The following is a 20,343-nucleotide window of genomic DNA, read 5'->3' as shown; positions in this document are numbered from 1 at the left end:
GTAACTGCATGATGTAGAATCACAAATATAGAATTCTGACTACAATGAGTCATACTCACTGTATGCATAATATTCCAAAATATTTCCTATCATTATTAATATTTAAAAATAACAAATAAAATATAATAAAAAGAAAGAAACTATGGAGTTGTAGTCACCCACATGTACTCTGCATCATGAGACTAAAGCTTGGATGGTAACACTGGATAACAGAATTCAATAGCTTTCTCTGTGTCAGACATTCATTTTTTACTTTGTCCTTATCTTTCCATTATCTTGAGTCCTGATTGGAAGACTTCTAATCTTACAGATGAGTACACTAAGTTTGAGGGATGACTGATTGTCCCAGGGTCACCATCTATGCAGACTAAGGCTCTCACAATTAATTTGTGTGATTTACAATTTACTGTATCATGTATCACAATACAAGTCCATGTTTTTTTGTTGTTTGTTTGTTTGTTTTGGTTTGGTTTGGTTTGCCACCCCCCCTCCCCCACTGTAGGAGGAGGAGAAATTAAAACAAGAGGTAGAAATTACAACAGGGCACCAAGAAACATATGCATAAACTCTCAATGTAAAAAACTTGATTGTGGTCACTGTTATATTGGTAAATAGGTATGTCCAAACATGACAAAATATGAATTATATATGTATATTTTATTGTATTTTGGTATTACCCTAATACAATGGTTTTACATTTGAATGAAAGAAATAAATATATTCCTCAGAAAACAAACTATATATTTGGAAAGCATAGAAAAAATTACTGAATATTATATGTCATTAATAAATTACAAATTAAACAACCTATAAAAATTTACAAAATTTCAAACCTCACAATATCAAGAGCTGGCAAAGATGTGGAACAAGAAGAACTCTCGTACACTGCTGTTGGGATCACAAAATTGGACAGCCACTGTGGAAGACAGTTTGGTAGCTTCTTAAAATTACAATATGCACTTAATATGGTTCACTAATTGTATTTCTCAGTGTTATTTCAATGGAATTAAAAACTAAGTCCACACAAAACCCACATACAAATGTCCACAGCTTCTTCATTCATGATTGCCAAAAACAGGAAGCAGCTAAGAGAGACTTTAGTAGCTATTTACCTGTTATTAATGTAAACACTGTGATACATCCATACACTGGAGGGTCATTCAAAACTTAAAAAAAAATGAAATTTACTATCAAACATAAAAATAATGTAAGCATCATAAATTTATATTTGCCAGAAAGAATATATTGTCTGAAATGCCATATTTGTGACATTATGTAAAAGTCAAAACATTAAAAATGTTAAACATTGCCAAGAAATCAGGGAGAGTACAAGATGCTAAAGAGGTGAAGAACAGGGACTCCTGGTGTGGTGAATATACTCTGTAAGACACCATCATGAAGAAAATTGACATTATTCTTTGTCAATGCTTTAAAAACTGTAAAATTAGTGTTTTAATAAATAATTAAACTATTCATTGCCATTAATAATTACTTAATACCAAAACTATTGGAAAAATATTTTGATTTTTTGCTTATATCAAATATTTCTCAGTCATATAGAAAGAAAAAAGTAGTGAAAACTCTAAATAAGGGAAGGCATATCATATCAAGGTACTTACTATGTGCTTCATTTTCCTGTAAATCTAAAACTCTTCTTAAAATAAAGTCTGTTCATTAAAACAATCAGAGAAGGTTTGCTGATTTTCCTTGCCTCAAACATGCACAGCCCTAGGACTGGTCCTCAATAATAAAACTTGTACTAAGAATAAATAATTTCCAACAACCTTATTTTTCTTTCTTTTTTTTTCTATTTTTACAATTTTCATTATCTTTTTAGAGAACAGTGAACATAAGTCCTTAGTGAATAAACTAGTACCTTACATTCAAAAGATGCTTTTACATCAATAAAAAATGGTTATTCATCACTCTGCTACATAGGTAGTAATTCTTCGAATACTAAGGAAAAGATGTTCTAAACTTTTTTTACTACACTCATATTCATGTGAAAATTATCTGAGATTTTTTAAGTCTACCTCACTTCCAATATGCTACCTATAAAATTAGAGTAGTTTCTTTTTCTTACTCAATAAATCTCTGGTTGAAATAAATAAAGATAGTCCAAGTAAAGAGGTGTGCTGATACACATTTAAGGCCAGATAAATTGTGGGTGATATTACTGAGAAACACAGTCCAATTGATCTGATAAATAGTAGGCATTTGGTAATACTGAGAGCTCCATATTCTTTCTTCATTTTTTTAATAAATTAACCCTTTTCGGGTAGATCTTGCATTTCTGAGCTTTGGTAGTTACTAACACTAACCTACACCAAACAGATAACAGGGACTTTGAGTCATTTCTGTCCAGATCAAGTTCCATTATGCTCACAACAATATTTAGTAGAGTTGGACATAATCAGGGCCAGTCAGGACCTTCGCTTACATTCTCAGCTAAGGTTAACAGAAAAGAGGTTCTCATTTTGGTTCCTAGAATGGGAAAAAGAAAATCCTGCATGATTGGCAACTACAGTTCTTTTTTTTTCACAGTTCTTAAACTACCTGCCCATGGCTAAGCTGGACTGTACAGTGGCTGAAGAAATTATCTTCAAGCACAGATTAGTTCATAATCACAATGTATATCTGCTATATATTCAACATGATGAGTGTGAGAGAATGAGAAGATGGACTATAATGGAAAGGGAGTAATTGGAAGGAAAACTGGCTCCCTCAGGAAGAAGTTGTTTAACCTGTCTTCATTCCCAAATGAAAAAAAAATTAAAAGTCAAATGTCTTTTTTTCTTTCTCTCTTCTCTATTTTCTTCCTTCCTCATTTTATTGGTTATTTCCATCTTATCTCTCACTCTCCATTCATTCCTTGATTTCTTTCTAAGAGAAGATGTCTCAGTTCACTCTTCATATTTACTTCTCACAAACTAGTCATTTGGAAAATAAAGCTCTATGGGAGGCATATCCATTTATATTAGGTGTCATTACTCTGAATTGGTTTTAGTTGAAAAACCTGAAAAATATATTTTAAAAGTATACACACTCTCATAAAACATTAGTTTTTTGTGTTGTTTGATTGTTTGTTTAATTTATTTTCTTATACAACAAGCCATACACGTCCAGGGTCTAATGAGAGGTCTTACATTGTTTTGTGAGGAACACAACCAAAAACAAACAACCAAAAAAAAAAAAAAAGACAACATCAATAAATACCAAATTATTTTCTATTACATTACTGACTTTTCTGTAATAAGAGCAGTTTATAATAATTTAGAGAAAGGTATTTTATCTTTTTCTGAGAAGTATTCAAACTTTCAAAGGAATTTTCACTGATTTTTCACCCAAATATCAAAGGATGATTTTGTTCATTGAAAACTTTCAAGAAAAAATGCTCTTCAAAGACAATTTAAATTCTTTCAAAGAATGACACTTTGGGTGTTTGGGTAAAGTAAACATTTTCTACAGAAATTTTTGTAATTTTAAAAGAAAAAGGTAACCGGATCAACAGAGTACAGCGTTGCCCCAAATATCTGAATCCACACATTGATGTCAGGATGGCTAAATCTTGGAAAAAAATGAATTTTTTTTGAAGAAGACTATAAGACCTTGATATATATTTCTTTGTCCCCATGAGTCTTTCAGGAACTCTGAGACTATTCTGTAAGCAGAACCAGAGTTAATGAATATTGCAATATTTTTCAAAGTGTAGCCATTTATCTGAGAAAACTTTTTGTTATTACTGAGTTTATTCATGGAAAATAGTCATTTTTTCTTCTCGGTTATAGATGTGTTAAAGACAGTTGAACAAGTTGAACTTGATAGTTCCTTCATCCACAGCCTGGTTTATTAGTTTCCCTTGAAATGAAGCATTTTATTGAATTTGTTACAAATATGTGTGTAAACTATTACCTTCTAGACTGTACTCAGAAGCAAGAAAACTGATGATCTATTTGCTTAACTTTGTTGCTTTCTACAAAACATCCCTAGGCTTCACATTTGGGTTTTCAGCAAAATTCAACATGATGTTCATGATAGAGCTCCTCTTATTTCCCTATTTCTTAACACTGCAATAGTATCTTATATCCTCCTACTCTACAAACACCTAAATGTCTTAGTGTAGTAATTATCTCAATACACAAACATAAAAATATTGATTCAACTTTTCATGGAACTTAGATTTTAATTCAGAAATATTTTATAATCTTCATCCTGCTCTCATGCAGTCTTTGTCACTTCCCTTGAATGATATACTTGTGTTTTGTTTATTTCAAAGTGTTTATATTTATTTCAGGAGAATTATGTGAAGTATGAATAACATTAAATTCAATTAGAAATAAATTTTATAATATTGGAGAGTTAGAGTGTTAAAATATTTTATCTCATTATTTCATATTTCCATGTAGAGACTCTGATAGAAATTATAGCTAAAACTGTTGTATGGATCAAAAATTTAAGATGTGGGCTAAAATGCTTGAGTAAAGTACCCAAATTGATGTGATGGCTGTGTTATTTAATGCAGTTTTACCAAGTGATCACAAAACATTGGATACACACACACACACACACATACACATTTTCACATACATGTTTAAAGAAAGGAGTCTTGGAGATGTCAGTCTTCTTCTGGGGAAAACAAAAAATGTTCAACGATATTGTTATTTGAGGACTAACATTTGCTAAAGCAGGCTAATGTTAGAGTAGGCATTTCTCCTCTAAAGTCTTGAGTATATTACATTAATTCTCACAAGCCAGGGATTATCACAAGCCTAACAACTAAGAAAAACCCAGGATCAGAGGAATTCTCAGCCCAGTTCTACAAGAAGTTGAAGAAAGAATGAACACCAATTTGTCTAAAATTATTTTATGAAATAGAAAATATTAAAGACCTTCTAACCTCATTCTATGAAACTGATATCAACCTGATGCAAAAACCAGACAAAGACACATCAAGGAAAGAACATTTCAGACCAGTATTCCTGATGAACAGAGATGTCATAATTCTCAATAAAATTATGGCAAACAGCATACAAAATCATATTAAAAAGATAGTACAACATGATCAGTGGGCTTTGTCCCAGAGATGCAGGGTTGGTTCAATACATAGAAATCAATAAACATATTTTTAATTAAATAGATGTAAAGACAAGAATAAAAAAAATTATCTCAATAAATGCAGAAAAAAAACATTTGACTAAATACATAGTCAAAATACTAGAAAACTATGTATAATAGAAATATGTCTTAATACTATAAAAGCTATCTATGGTAAACACATGGACAATATTCTCCTCCTCCTCCTCCTCCTCCTCCTCCTCCTCTTCCTTCTCCTCCTCCTCTTCCTTCTTCTTCTTTTTGGAGTAAGGAGACTTTACTGAAAACAGAAAACAGGGAACAAAGGTTTACAAACAGGAATGTGGAATCCTAGCAAAGCAAAAACAAAGAACAAAAAGGGCAGGGAGGAGGGGTGTTGGAAGGACAAAAGTGGGTAGTGAGAGCAAGGAAAAGGCTTAATATTTTTTTTTTCTTTTTCCCATTTCTTTAAAAAAAAAAAACACAAGGAAACACACAGGGACACACAACCATTTGTTCACGAATAGAAACATAAATGGTGCAGAATCTAACACTCTGTTCTTCTCTTTCCCAAAAGCAAAACAGAAAAAGAAAAGGCAGCCTGGAGGCTGTGCCCCATAGAGACCCCTTCCGCAGTGGTGTGTAGGAAGGGGCAACCTGCGGGTTTGTGCAACACCTGGCAGCAGCGCAGGGAAAAGAGGCGGGGGGGTGGGTGGAGGTCATGGACTCCACTCCCCTAAAGGAGCAGGGGGTCCAGCTTGTCAAGCCCAGGGCACCCATGGGGATCCCTGGGGACCGGGCCCTCTCCGAGTCCTGGGCACCCTCGGGGAGGTGGTCGCCAGGGTTGCACCCTCCCAAGTCCAGGGCGCTCAGGCCATCTCCCTCCCCTTGTGAGCCCGCCCCTCAAGGAGGGGGGCCGCGCATGCACCCAGTGCTTGGGCTCTGTACAAGGGCACCTGATGCTGGGGCAGCAGCTGGCAGCCACTGTTGACATGGCTGAGGACGTTCTGCTTGAGCTGCGCCACCTGCTCAGTCAGCAGGCTCCTGGTGGACTCCAGGTCCTGTTCTGGCTCTTGACCTCTTCACTTTCTCCTCCAGGGAGAGATGCTCCAGTTTGCCCTTGGGGCACTTGGAGGCTGCAATGTGGTTGAGCAGCCAATTGCGCTCAGCCTGGATGTGTTACTATGTGTCCATGTCGATGAGCGATATCCACAGGCTCTCGCTGAAGCTTGGCAAGTCGGGCACCTTCTGTGGCTCATCCTTGAGCACAGCTAGGCATGGCAGCCCCAGTGCGCGGGGCGGGGCGGGGGGGGGGGCGGCAGTGACGGGGAGAAGGGAACGGAATTGGAGGTGAAGGGGACATTTGCAGCACCCCCGGCCCCACCCCTGTAGCTGCTCAGGTTCCTGAAGACCGATGTCAGCTGGGGGGTGAGGGTATGGCGCCTGATGCCTGACAGAGGGTCCTCTTGCAGAGGCTGCAGCAGCAGCAGCAGCAGCAGCAGTGGGGCTGCACACTCGCCAAGCTGGTGCTGCTTTTCCAAATCCTCCAGGGCCGTGACAAAGTCCTCGGTGAACTCCTGCTTCTCGTTGGCCAACATCTTGGGGTAGAAGAACTGTGTGCTCCTCGGTGTAGTGGTAACCAGCCCATTGGTCTGGATGATGAGGCACTGGAGCTCAGGAGAGGGGAGCTTGAGCAGCCTCAGGTAGGGCTGGAGAGCAGGCTGTCAGGGGGCACCTGTTGTGTGTGCAGTTTGCAGATGGAGGGGCAGAGTTGGCTCTGCTGGCACCTGTTCCCTCAGGCTCAGCTTCAGGGCATCATTCTTCACCACGCTGCCTGCTGCCCATCTTGGCGCTTCAGGGACAAGTGGGCCAGGGACACAAAGTTGCTGCCACTGCCACTGACGCTATTGCCCAGGCTTCTCAGTGCCTCATCACCATAGAAAAGTGTTTCCACCCTCTGCTGCACAGAAGGCTGGCTCCGCTGGGGGAGGGTGGCCAGGGCCTTTGTCCTGGGGTCTCCCACCCCCTCCCCTGCCCAGTCAGTCCTGGGCCCACCCTGCCAGTGGGCTCTGTGCCTGGCCCTTCTGTGGGGGCTCCTCAGAAACATTATTATTAAGGGAGAAAAAATTAAAGCATTCCCTCTAAAATTGAAATAAAGCAAAAAGATGCCTTTTTTTGCCATTTTATTCAACATCATCCTTGAAGCTCTATCCAAAACAATTAGAAGAAAGAATTAAAGATAATGAATAGAAAAACAGGAAATCAAACTATCACTATTTGCTAATGACATGCTTCTATATTTAGAAAATCCAAAAAATTTCACCTGAAAACTTTCTTGACTAATAAATTTAGTAAAATAGTATAACATGAAATAAACACTCAGAAACCAAATGAATTTTTATAATGAAGTGTTTGAGTCTGTAAACAAGTCTGGATGGCGCCTGGCAAAATGCCAGAGGAAGTGGTTTGTGAAGTAACAAAATAGGGCTCAAGCAGTAGCGCGCTCGCCTGGCATGCGTGCAGCCCGGGTTCGATCCTCAACACCACATACAAACAAAGATGTTGTGTCCGCCAAATACTAAAAAATAAATATTAAAATTCTCTCTCTCTCTCCCTCTCTCTCTCTCTCACACTCTCTCTTTAAAAAAAAAAAAGTGAGCCATTAAGTGTGGAGATTCCTTATTGGTTGATTGCTGTATCTAGTTTATGCTAATTAAGATAAGCTGCGTGGAATGTATAAATACTGCTCCTGTCCTACAATAAATGGCTCCCATTCCTGCTGTATCAACGTACACAAGTTCGTCCCCCCCCCCCCAGTTTGCTGCAGCCGGACTGTGGCAGATGGTGGCCCGTTAAGGGGAGCCCCGGGACACTCGGGGGTAAGTGACGAGGAAAAAAGCTGCCCGTCCATACATAGGACGGGAGCAAATCTGCTCGTCCCTAGGCAGATAGGGCAAGAGGAAAAATGGCCATTTGGAGAAAATGGAGAAGATTGATACAGTATGTTTTTGTCTTGTTTTGTCTCAGTGTATTGTATTGTCTTTGTGATGAAAATATGGAAGTGGTGTTAAGTAAATTACTAAGGGAAGAAGGCACCCCAGTGGAACCAAGAGCAGTTAGGGCATGTTGATGGAACTCAAGTCAGAAAGAAGAAAGTTCAGAGGAGGAAGGATTATCAGGAAAAAAGTTGCAGCAAAAGGCTACTACTAAACGCCACTGCGAGAACCCAAATCCAAACCTGACCTGGAAGCAGTTTGAGACTGGGACTCTCCCCAGGGCCATCTGGGGCTGCCTGGGACACTACAGCTGGCAGAAGATGCTACCGGCGTCCCTGAAGTTTGATCATTTCCAAGGCCAGTAACTACAATGGTTCTCCCACACCTGGAGGCTGATGAGTAATGAGTACTATTAAGGCTTATTTCAAATGTAAAAAACCTTGAGATAATGTACTAAATTATTCAGAAGGTTGTTTTCTTAGTGGAATGCTACAAGATTTTCTTTAGCATCATTGCTGGAGTTCCTGCCTTCATCCCAGTGCCGGTGAAAACGAGGGTGGAAGAATTTCCAGTGTTGCTGAAAACCGGACGAAACTTCGGCTGAGAAATGGACGGACGAGACTTCGGATCAAGCTAGTTGCCTGCAGAACTTACCTGGACTGTGATTTAAGCTAGCTGCCTGCAGAACTTACCTGGACTGTGATTTACCTGGACTGTGAGTTAATCTATTGAGACACTGCTTTACCTGGACTGAGACAACAAACTGTAATCTACAACAAATTGTATCTTTACAAGTTGTGTCATTGCTGGTATAATTTTTCCAAGGGCTTCTTACATGGAGCCATCAAGTGGCTTGGTATTGTGGCATTTTGTATCCTCCCTTTCCTCAAAAAGAAAAAGAAAGAATAAAATAAAATACGTGGGAATCAAACTAAAAAAGAGGTAAAATACCTCTACAATGAATACCACAGAACACTAAAGATAGAAATTGAAGATCTGAGAAAATGTAAAGATGTTACATACTCTTGGATAGGCAGAATGATCATAGTCAAAATGGTGATACTAACAAAATAGTTATAGAGATTCAATGCAATTCCTTTTAATCTCCCAATGACATTCTTCATAAAACTATAAAAAGCAATCATGAAATTCATTTGAAAAAATAGGAGAGCCACAATAGCCAAAGCAATTCTCAACAAAAGGAGTGAATCAGTAGGCATCACAATACTAGACCTTAAACTATACTACAGAGACATAGTAAAAAAAGAAAAAAAAAGTCCTAAAAGACATATAGACCAATCCATACTAGACAAAGGTGAAAAAAAATCATAAATTGGAGAAAAGAAAGCCTCTTCAACAATTGGTGCTGGGAAAACTGGAAATCCATATGTAGAAAGATGAAATTAAACTTCTATATCTCACTGTGCTCAAAAATCAACTCAAAGTAGATAAAAGATTTAGACATGAGAATGGAGACCCTAACAAAAAAAAAATTGTCCACATCTTCATCCTGTTAGCTTAGGACCTGACTTCTTGAACAAGACTCCTAAAACACAAACAGTAAAATTAGGAATCAATAAATGGGATGGATTCAAACTAAGAAGCTTATTCTCTGCAAAGGAATCAATCTATAATATGAAGAGAGAGCCTACAGAATGGGAGAATAAATCCTTAGCACAAACACATCAAATAGAGCAGAAATCTCCAAGACATATAAAGAACTCAACAAACTTATTGACAAAAAAAGAGACATAACCCATCAACAAATGGATGAAGGAACTGAAAAGACACTTCACAGAAGAAGAAATACAATTGATCAACAAACACATAAAAAAGACCATCATCTTTAGCAATTAGAAAGATGCAAATCAAAGCTATTTCAATATTTTATTTCACTGCAGTCATAATGGCAATTATCAAGAATACAAGCAATAATATTGTTCATGAGAATGTGGGAGGCAAAGGTACACTCATACATTGCTTGTGCCACATCAATGTACAATAGGTCAATTCACAATAGCTAAGCTACGGAACCAACCTAGGTATCCTTCAACATATGAATGAATAAATAAAATGATATATATATATAAAACATTTATATATAATATAAATAATAAAACATTTATATATAATATAAATAATATAACATTTATATATAATATAAATAATATAACATTTATATATAATATAAATATTTTATATATATATATCTGTGTGTGGCTGTATGTTTGTGTGTTTGTGTGTGTGTGTGTGTGTGTGTGTGTATGGAATATTACTCAACCCTAGAAATAATAAAATTATGCCACTTGCTGGAATATGTAACTTGAGAATACCATGCTAAGCTAAATAAACCAATAGCAAAATTTCAAAGGCTTAATATTTTATCTGATGTGCAGATGCTAATTCACAATGGAAGGCACTAGGGAAGAATAAATACACTTTGATTTATAGAGAGGTTAGTAAGGGAGGGAAAGAGGTATGCGGTTTTGAAGGATCATGAAATGGATCAGATATTATTACCCTGTATGCTTATACAATTACATGACTGGTGCAATTCTGCATCATGTACAAAAAGAAAAATGTGAAGTTATACTCCATTTATGTATGCTGTGTCAATGCATTATACTGTTATGTATAGCTAATTTTAACAAATGCCAAAAAGATAGAATCAAATAAATTACAAAATACAAGAATTAAAACACTGTTTTACTGAAATAGAAAGCAACATATAGACCAATGCACAGAAAAGAGAACAAGGATAAGCCCAGACATTCACTGCACAATCATCTTTGAGAATGGAGCCAATAATACAGAATGAATAAAGGATAGTTAGTCTCTTTAACAGATGGTGCTGAGGACACTCAATATCTGCACAGGGGAGAAAGAAAACAAAAAGTTATGTTACATCATATCAAACATCAACTCAAAGAGGAGAAAATGTAACAGTGAGAGGTGAACCTGTATAATTCCTGGAAGAGAGTACTGGGGTCCCATTTACCAATCTCTTCCCATCCTACTAAGGTGACAAATATGATCACTACACAGTGTTATATGTATTAAAATATCATGCTATATAACACAAGCAGATGAAGTTGCTATTTTTTAATCTAAAATAGAAAAAAAGAAAGAAGAGCATAAGTTTGTGAGCAAAATATACAAAGAAAACACAGAAGAAACACGTTACAAGATTGCTCTAGGTAATGGTCCTTTGGCTATGACAATAAAAGGACAGGGAAGAGAACCATGAACAGAGAAGTATAATTCCATTAAACCAAAAGCTTCTGCACAGCACAGTAAAGCATGAACAGCGAAGAGATTCAACTGTTGGAATGAGAGAAATGACTGACACATCACCTGAGAAGAGTATAAAATCTGAAACACAAAATATCCCTATGAAAAACCATTAAGTGAGCTGGGTACAGTGGGACATACCTTGAATATCAGTGATTTGAGAAGCTGACGTGGGAGGAACACAAGTTAAAAACCAGCCTCATCACGTTAGCCAGGCCCTAAGCAACTGAGTGAGACCCAGACTCTAAATTAAAATAAATAAATAAATAAAACTCTGGGGAAGTGACTCAGTAATTAAGTGTTGTGGGTTCAATCTCTAGTTGCAATAGATAAATATAAACAGAGAGTAGCATGCTGTTTGCAAAGAAATGTGGTTAGGGTAAAATGTGGTACTGCTCTTCGATGGATATAAAATTTTAATTGCATAAGATAAACAACTTCTAGATATTTGCAGCATAATTCTGTAGTTACACTTTACAATAGTATAATGTTCACTTACATGTTTTCAGAGTACATATATCCTACTTAGTGTTCTTACTATTGTGCAAGGGAGGAAGGGAGGATACAAGGGACTGAGGGAGGGAAAGATGATGAAGAGAGTGTCGAAGCCAGAAGGCAGGGAAAGGAGGACTAGCCCCATGATGCTCTTCCTACACAGTCAGGATTCCTGCTCAAAGTGGACCTGTTCTTAATTGAATATTCGCTGTTGCTATCATAATTTTTATTGATTTTATCTTACTACTTATTTTTCAAAAGTAAATTCCAAGAAGGCAATGGACCACAGGTATAAACACAGCACATAAATGTAACCTGCAGGTATAGTGCTTTTGGACACCTCATAAACATTGAGTTTTCATTCCCATTATCACAAATTCCAGTGGGCCACAGAAATATGGGAGCTAAGAGAGAGTTGGGTACAAAGTGACCATGTCCTATCCACAAGTATAAAAAAAAGGGAGCATGATGAAACCCAGGTAGGACACACATTAATGTCGAACCAGAATTAGATTCAAATATAGAAAGAAGACAGCTTTGTCACTCAAGGTATTTCACTGTGTTAACCCAACTTTCCAGCTGAGGATGTGAAGGGATAGGGAAAGCAGGGTAATCCACAGTCATTTTTCTCCCAGCTCTTTCAAACTCATTAACAAACCAGCTGGAGAAATTGTTCACAGTTATCAAGGTGTAATAAATGCAATTGCACTGGTTCTGTGTAACATATTCACTGCTTTGGTATTAATGAACACAACATGGATGTGTAAGCTCTCCAATGTGAATTTCTCATAAGTTTGCATTTAGAATTGATATGGCATACAAAAAGATGAATGTTAGAAGTCTTGCTAATAATTTAAAATTCTGTAGTAAGAAGGACAATTAAAAGACAAATTGTACAATGACATGTGAAGAGATCACAGAAGAAAGAAATAGATTTCTGTGGCATGATGTCAATGGTAGAGGTCACCTGCTTTTAGACAGGGAGTCTAAGTTTTCATTTTGCATTGGTCCTGACAAATTACACAAGTTGCCCTAAAAATACCAGTAAAAAGGTGTATATTTCCCTGGAGAAAGTGGTGATTCTAGCATCATGAAAGATAATTTTTTAAAAAAATGAGCCTTAACATATGAAGGAGGAAGAGAATTAAGAGTAGGAGGAGAGTCTCTCAAGGTTTCACACATGTGAATTCCTGATAAATGACATAAGAACTAAAGTAAAAATCCTGAAAGAGTGAAAGCTGGAAAATATGAGCAATAAAATAAAAAAAACTTTAATATTAAATTATAAGTGAAAGCAACAAATAAATGTATATTTACTGAGAAATATTGACTACATTGATAAAAATGATGGGAAAAAAATCTTTCATATACAAGAGTTCAAAACAATACAGGAGAATAGCATCCCATCCTGCATGTGGAGCTTAGTATCTTTGTCATTTTATGGGTGGGCAGATTCAGTGACTTGATTGCAACAAATAGTGAAAGAATAAGGAAAATATTACAGTCCCAAAGGATGAACTTGGCACAAACTACCTTGACAGTGGATGGACTGTAGCACTTCAAATATTTCAGTGTCCATCAGATAACCTCATCATGCTGTGACAACAAGGCACTTCAAATCAAAGAAATCATACGATTTCTTCCAAAATTATTTAATCCGTTATCTTTATAGGTGACTAACAATGACCATTTTCACAAGCAGGAAACAAACCATAAGGATACTCTCTTCCTCAGTGTTGAGTGCCTACCTTTCAGTGATCAAATAGAATAATTAGTTTTAATTTGTTTTTAATTAACAAATATTTACTGCACATGTTAATGGAGTTGAGCATAATATTTCCAAATGCATGGTACACAGTGATCATATCTAATTATCTATCTTCTACTTTCATTGATTGCCCTGCCCCAGCACACTTTGTACTCTCCAGAAATTACTATTGGGCTTCCATATTACTTCTAAAAAATCAACTCTAAGGTGTAGGTGATAAACATGGTAATAGAAAAAAGATTTCTGCAGTCACAAACAAACATTTGCAGGAATGAACTCTCCCCACATCTCTGAGAACATAAATGTAAACACCTGGTTGAGTCTCCCTTTATCTCATTGTAAACAACCAGAAAAATGACCTCCAGCTATTGCCTTCACTATGCTGACCTTATTTTTTCCATAAATCTTCAATTTGGCTTCAATTCCCACCACCTGAGGACAGAGGTTCCACTGAGATTATCAGAAACCCCTATGGCACCAAAACTCAAAGTCCCTCCTTTGTCACCCTGTGGCTCACTTTTTAGTGTTTTTTAGAACAAGAGGTTCTGCCTTTCTTTTTAAAATCACCTCTTCCAGAAATTCATGTCATTACATTTTCCTGGTTTTCTATCTCCTTAACTGAATGCCCACACTCTGTCTTCTTCATATTATTTCCTTCTCCGTGGCTAAATATAGGTGTGTTCCCAGCTCAGAGAAATGCTCCCTGTACTTATATAACTTCACCCAAACCTGAGTCATGCTCAGTCTCATTGCAGTATTTTTCACATTCCCCTGCCTTCCAAATATTCATTTGCTTCCTAGTCCTCTCCTCTCACCTTATGTGGATATCAAGGAGAAATCACAAACATCAACACAAAAGCCTTCTTCAAGACTAACACACTTTTTTCCTGCCTCATGTGGTTTTTCTGCTCCATACAGGAATGCTTTTGCCAAAAAGCTGTGAATATTCACTTAAGCCTACAGATGCCCAATGAACAACTACAAGTGAGATAACACTTGGCATCTCTGAGATATATTTATTCTATTTAATGGCTTTTAATAATCACAGCATAGAAAATAGAAAGAAATACCTGCAATATTAGTAAGGACTCCTGAAACATTCCAGGCACAACAGGTGTAGAAAGAGGCCATGATTGAATTGAAATCCTTATCCCACTTCTGAATAAATTTTGAAAAAAATATATGTGTGTGTGTATATATATATATATATATATATATATATATATATATATATATATATATATATATATATTCTCACACACACATACACACACATATACACTGGGTAGTTAGTGTAATACTCCCTTTCATAGCTGGATGATTAATTTCATACATACAATTAATGAAGATTTGTACATAAAAAATAAAAAGCTGCTTGTAAAGCAAGTACTGAAGAGTTTTCTAAAGTATTTCTTAACCAAGCCAGCCAATAAGGAGGCAGATACTCTGGTGGAAGATAGAAAAAATGTCAAAAGTACAGTTCTGATACCATCTAGTGTCTAATTAGGACTTAGCACTTCTAACAATGGGAAAGTACCCACATTAAGCAGAACAGTAAGTACAAGTAGGGATGAGACAGGGATTCTTGAAACCTAAAAGAGGGGTGAGGAGATGCAACTGGAGAAGCAAGCAAGGAAGGGATCTTTAAGGAGACCTTTATCTCACAGCTAGGAAAGGATTGGGGCAGCTAAATGATATGGAGAAGGGTGTGTTTTAGAATAATTGAGAAGGTAAAACATTGCCATGGATGGTAACATTAGATCAGATGCCTAAAGGGGGTCAGTACTTCATGTCTCTTTAGTGCCTGAATTCTTGGGTCAGTCCAGGGCAATGGTAGCCCCCACGAAAATAAGAGCAGAGATTCCTTGCTGTTTTGTTCATGTCTGTGTCCTCTCTGCCTAGGACAGAGCCTGGTACTATAGTTGTTTTTTTTTTTTTTTTTTTTTTTTTTTTTTTTTTTTTTTTTTTTTTTTTTTTTTTTTTTTTTTTTATGCAAGGAGTTATGTTTCCATATATAAAATTAATGAAGGCTATGGTTTTGCCTAGAGGTAGAGTGTTCTTCTATTATGCATGAGGCATTGGGTTCAAGCCTCACCATAACATAAAAATAAAATAAATGTATTGTGTCTACCTACAACTAAAAAATGAATGTTTTAAAAAAAATACTAAATGATAATACTGTCAAAATAGATCCCCTGCCCCATCCATTGCAAATTGCCTTTTAGAGAATCATGAAGCTGGAACTTGGCCTTACACCAGCCTGAGAGTCAGATGTCACTTTGTGTCCCACTTTACAGACTTAGGGAGTGTCCCAAAGTAGCACCTGGAAAGAGCCAAGGCCTCTTCCCACATCAATGCTTTTTTTATTGCCCAGGTGCTATGAAACCCCTGCCTGTGAGTGAGTAAGTGAAGGGGACTGTGCGATCCAGATCAGACTCCAGCAAGTGATGGCTGCATCACAGGCTTACCCTCTCTGGACTTCAGGGTCTCAATATGTAAACAGCAGGCACCAAGAGAAGTCTCTGTGAACACACAGGAAAAAAAAAATTATTGTTCCCCAAAAACAAAGTGTCTCAGGCGATATCCCAAGGACCCCTTCAAGAAACCCCATGGGACCCAACCAACCTGAAAATATAGAAAGTGCACAGCATCCAATGAGTGGGAGGAAGAAAGAAAGGCTGTGCCATGGCATCTTCAGCCTCCCTCCATTGCCTTAGTGGGTAAGACGGGAAACTGAGGCCCCCAATGGAGCAGACATTGAGGTCACATTACTATCTCAGAGGCCAAAGACCCTGCTTCCCCTCTGGGTCCACAGTGAATCCTGACAGAATTACCGGATGGATGCCTCTCCTGACTCCATTTGCCTCCTGTGGATGCACCCACCATGCCCTCTGCTCCTGCATTACTGTGCCTCCTGGTTCCTAGGCTGTGTTCACCTAAGGGGTCCTGGGTGGGGTGCTGCCTCCCACGTGCTTCCCCTGTCTTCTCCCCGCCCACTGTTCTTAGGAGTTGGGCTCCATTCACTCAGCCTGACTCTGCCTCACCAGCTCTGCCCACAAGGTCCTCTCCACTTTTTACATTAGGCGCCACCCAGCATCTGGCCTCTTACCTGCATTGTTCTGAGAGCCACGCCCACTCCACCAATTTGATCCTCTGTATTCTGTCCACATGACTCATCCTCCGATGACATATTTAACACTCTGGGATTGCAGGTTTTTCCCTCTAGCCCTGGAACCTTTGCAGTCTGGGTTGGCCCAATTCCACCACCATCCACTAGCATACAAAATGGCTCTGCTCTTCTTCATTAGCCATGGTTTTCCATCAAGTTCACTCCTACACCAGCCTCACTGTCACCTGGCCTCTCCACTGCTCCTTGAAAACTCCATCTGAAATGAATGAAAGAGATCTTGCTGAGATATCCATGGTTGTGACACCACTGAGTCTAAGGGACAATTACCTTTGGGCTCTGGTCACATTTGAACCCCACATCTTCAATGGTTCACCTTGAACCACTCTGCTAACCACAGAGTATCTCCATTTACAGAATTCCAACTGATGATAATACTTTTTTGCATAAATGTGAGCATGTTTTCAGCACTGTCTTTGTATTATGGATGCAGAAGAGGCATTGTACAGCAACTAGCAATGTCCCTGTCCTATTTGTGAAATAGCCCAGCCAGATTTAAAAAGCATGTTTTCAAAGACATGGCCTTCTGCTTTTTTTTTAAGCTCTGTGGCCTTCAGCACCTTCTCTCCCCCTTTCAGCACAGGATGGGCACAGCTATTTGGCAAACAAGAGTCATCTGTGGTCTCTTCTCCAGCCAGCCTGGGGGATCTCAGAATGAGAAAGCATAGGTATCTGGTCATGGCCATCTTTCTCAAGGTTCAGTCTCAGAAGAGAAAGCCTCTTTATAATGACTTCTGTATAACTATGGTTTATTCTGACAACCTGACCCAATGCTGTAGAGACAGGGAAGCAGTTGGGGACTTGGGCTTCAAGCTGCAGAAACTGAACTAGGTGATTTATTTAAAAAAAATGACACTGGGGAGGTCAAGGAATCTGATAGCAAAGTTTTTTTTTTTTTTTTTTTTTTTTAAAGAGAGAGTGGGAGAGGGAGAGAGAGAGAGAGAGAGAATTTTTTTAATATTTATTTTTTAGTTCTTGGCGGACACAACATCTCTGTTCGTATGTGGTGCTGAGGATTGAACCCGGGCCGCACGCATGCCAGGCGAGCGCGCTACCACTTGAGCCACATCCCCAGCCCTGATAGCAAAGTTTAATAAAACCAGGAGCTGGGTTTTGCCAGGTGATTTCAGTGGCCAAAACCCATTTATAGTTCTCACTGAAACCCATTGCTATATGAGCACACTGAAAGCCTTCCTGCTGTTGCTTTGTTGCTGCAAAACAACAAAGAGAAGGGGTCAAGTAGGCTGGGTATAGGTATTGGCTGGGAGTACAAATTCTTCACATTCAACTAGGTATTAAAGGATAAATTGAAGTATGCTAAAGAGCAAAGGAAAGGACATTCTAGGTAAGAACACCATTTGTGATCTCACAAAGAAATTTGTGTCCTCTCAGAATCACACAACCACACTATGCCAGGTGCTTTTCTCATCATGTCATTCAATATCTCCAAACCTTTCAAAAATAGTGCCATACTTTGGGAAACTTATTTCATTGTTCCACAAAAATGCTAAAGGCTTCTATAAAGAATTCAAAATATACAGCATAATACTGCAAAACTGGGCAAGGGGTGGAAATCTTGCCAAAACCCAGTGCCCCAAACACCAGAATTAACATTAGGCAGTATCATTTCCCAGGACTTTTTAGTCACATAGATTGGAGGGTGAATAAAAAAAACAAGGATGGGTAGAAAGAAAGAAAATAATTTGATTAAAATGAGGTTAAATGTGGGCTGGGTTTGTGGCTCAGTGGGAGAGTGCTTGCCTAGTGCACAGGAGGTGCTGGGTTATATCAACACCACATAAAAACAAAAAAAAATAATGGTTAAAATTATAAAAAGTTATTAAATATGAAAAAAACAGCATTTTCACTTGAATTTATGGAAAGAAAAAAACAAAATCAGTAAAAGAGAAGTAGCTGCTAACATGACATATTTATTTTGTGATAAAAATGCTTGTTTGATATAAGAATACCCCAATATTGTGATTAACAATGTGTCTCAAAAGCTAAAAAATACCATTAAAAAGTCTGAGGATGAGGCTCAGTGGTTATGTTCCCCTAGTTTCAAACACTTGTACAAAAAAAAAAAAATAAAAGAAATAAAAAAGAAATAAATGTGGTTCCTTTTTCTTATGTTACATATTACAATTTTAGCATTCATTTTTACCTGTTGTGGAGGCTGTGAAACATCAGTCTCTCGCACATACGTCTTTGCCCACATCTGACATTTTGCTCTCAGCCTATTGTTTTATGTCAAGGTCTATACTTTACCTGCCACCTCACTTTAATTGGAAATCTTTTAAAATCCTAGGTTTCTCTGGAGGCAGGGTTCATCTTCAGTCCTTGGACCCAGGCTTCTTCCTTCTGTGTTCATTTAGATTCAAGTCTTTTTTGGAGATGACCCACTTCAAAATTGGGAACAGTATGTCTTGCTTAAAATCACTTTCCCAATGTCCCATCAGTGCAGGAATTGAGATTGGGACCAGTGTTAGTCTGTTGTGGAACAGTTCTCAGGAGAGCCATGGGAGTCCTGGGATTTTGGACTTGAGTGTTGGCAACAAGAGGAAATATACTCACTCTCTGTGAACATTCTGGGACAGATGAGGGATCCTGGAGATGACTCAGGACTAACTCTGTCCCAAGGGCTCAGATTAGGTACTGTAGAGGTTTTGTGTTGTACTTCCACTCCATCCCCAGAGACCTGAAAAAGAATTGGTGACAAAGATGGCTGGTTCTTTTGACCTGCATTGTTCCTGAACCTGAGGACAATGAGCAGAAAGTAGAACAAGGAGAAAAATCAATGCATCTGTCTTTCCACTGCTAGAAAAATGTACCCATCAAATACTGAAAAAGATTTCCTTTTACTTGAAAATCAAAAAGCCCAGTGGTTGGCAGTCTGGGCTGCTATGGCTATCCAGCTATGCCATCATGCCTCAGAACCCTTTCTGTTTTTCATTCTGCAGTCCATTCAATGCAGCAATCAGGGGAAAGGGAAGAAGGAAAAAAACAAAGATCTAAGAGGCCCAGTGGCTTCCACTGATATCTCATTGGCCAGCACAGAATCATAGAGACCCCTACCTGCAAATAATATTGGGGAATACAGTTTGTTTTTCATTTTTAGTTTGAGTTTGGTTCTGTTTTTTGGTTGTGGGAACTGAATCTAGGATTTCTTAAGCACTGAACAACCATCCCCAACCCTTTTTATAGTTTATAGACAGTGTCTATCTAAGATTTTTAGGGCTTCATTACATTGCTGAAGCTGACATTAGACTTTTGAGCCTCCTGCCTCAGCCTCTATAGTCACTGGGATTATAGGCATGTGCCACCAGGCCTGCCTGGCTTTTTTTTACATGCTGGAGTTGGATCCTGTAGGAGGCCATTCTTACATGTGATTTGAGTTACCTCCCTGGCTGGGTGAGAGGGGCCTAAACACAGCCTGTGTTAAAAAGCCTTCCCCACCCTTTCCCATGTCCGAGGGCTTGTTCATGCAGAGGTGTGCCTGGCCACTGACCTGAAGACCCAATTGCCAGCCCTGA

The 20,343-nt window shown here is 38.3% G+C and overlaps 1 pseudogene; it reads right to left on the bottom strand.

Annotated features, from left to right (window-relative positions):
* Positions 1–5,222: 5,222 nt before the first annotated feature.
* On the bottom strand, positions 5,223–16,813 carry LOC139707684 (transcription factor JunD-like; annotated as a pseudogene).
* Positions 16,814–20,343: the final 3,530 nt, after the last annotated feature.

Source organism: Marmota flaviventris, chromosome 11 (genome assembly GCF_047511675.1).
Source record: "Marmota flaviventris isolate mMarFla1 chromosome 11, mMarFla1.hap1, whole genome shotgun sequence".
Classification (NCBI taxonomy): Eukaryota; Metazoa; Chordata; class Mammalia; order Rodentia; family Sciuridae; genus Marmota; species Marmota flaviventris.
Note: the sequence above shows the minus strand (reverse complement) of the source record. Positions and strands in the feature narration are given on the sequence as shown.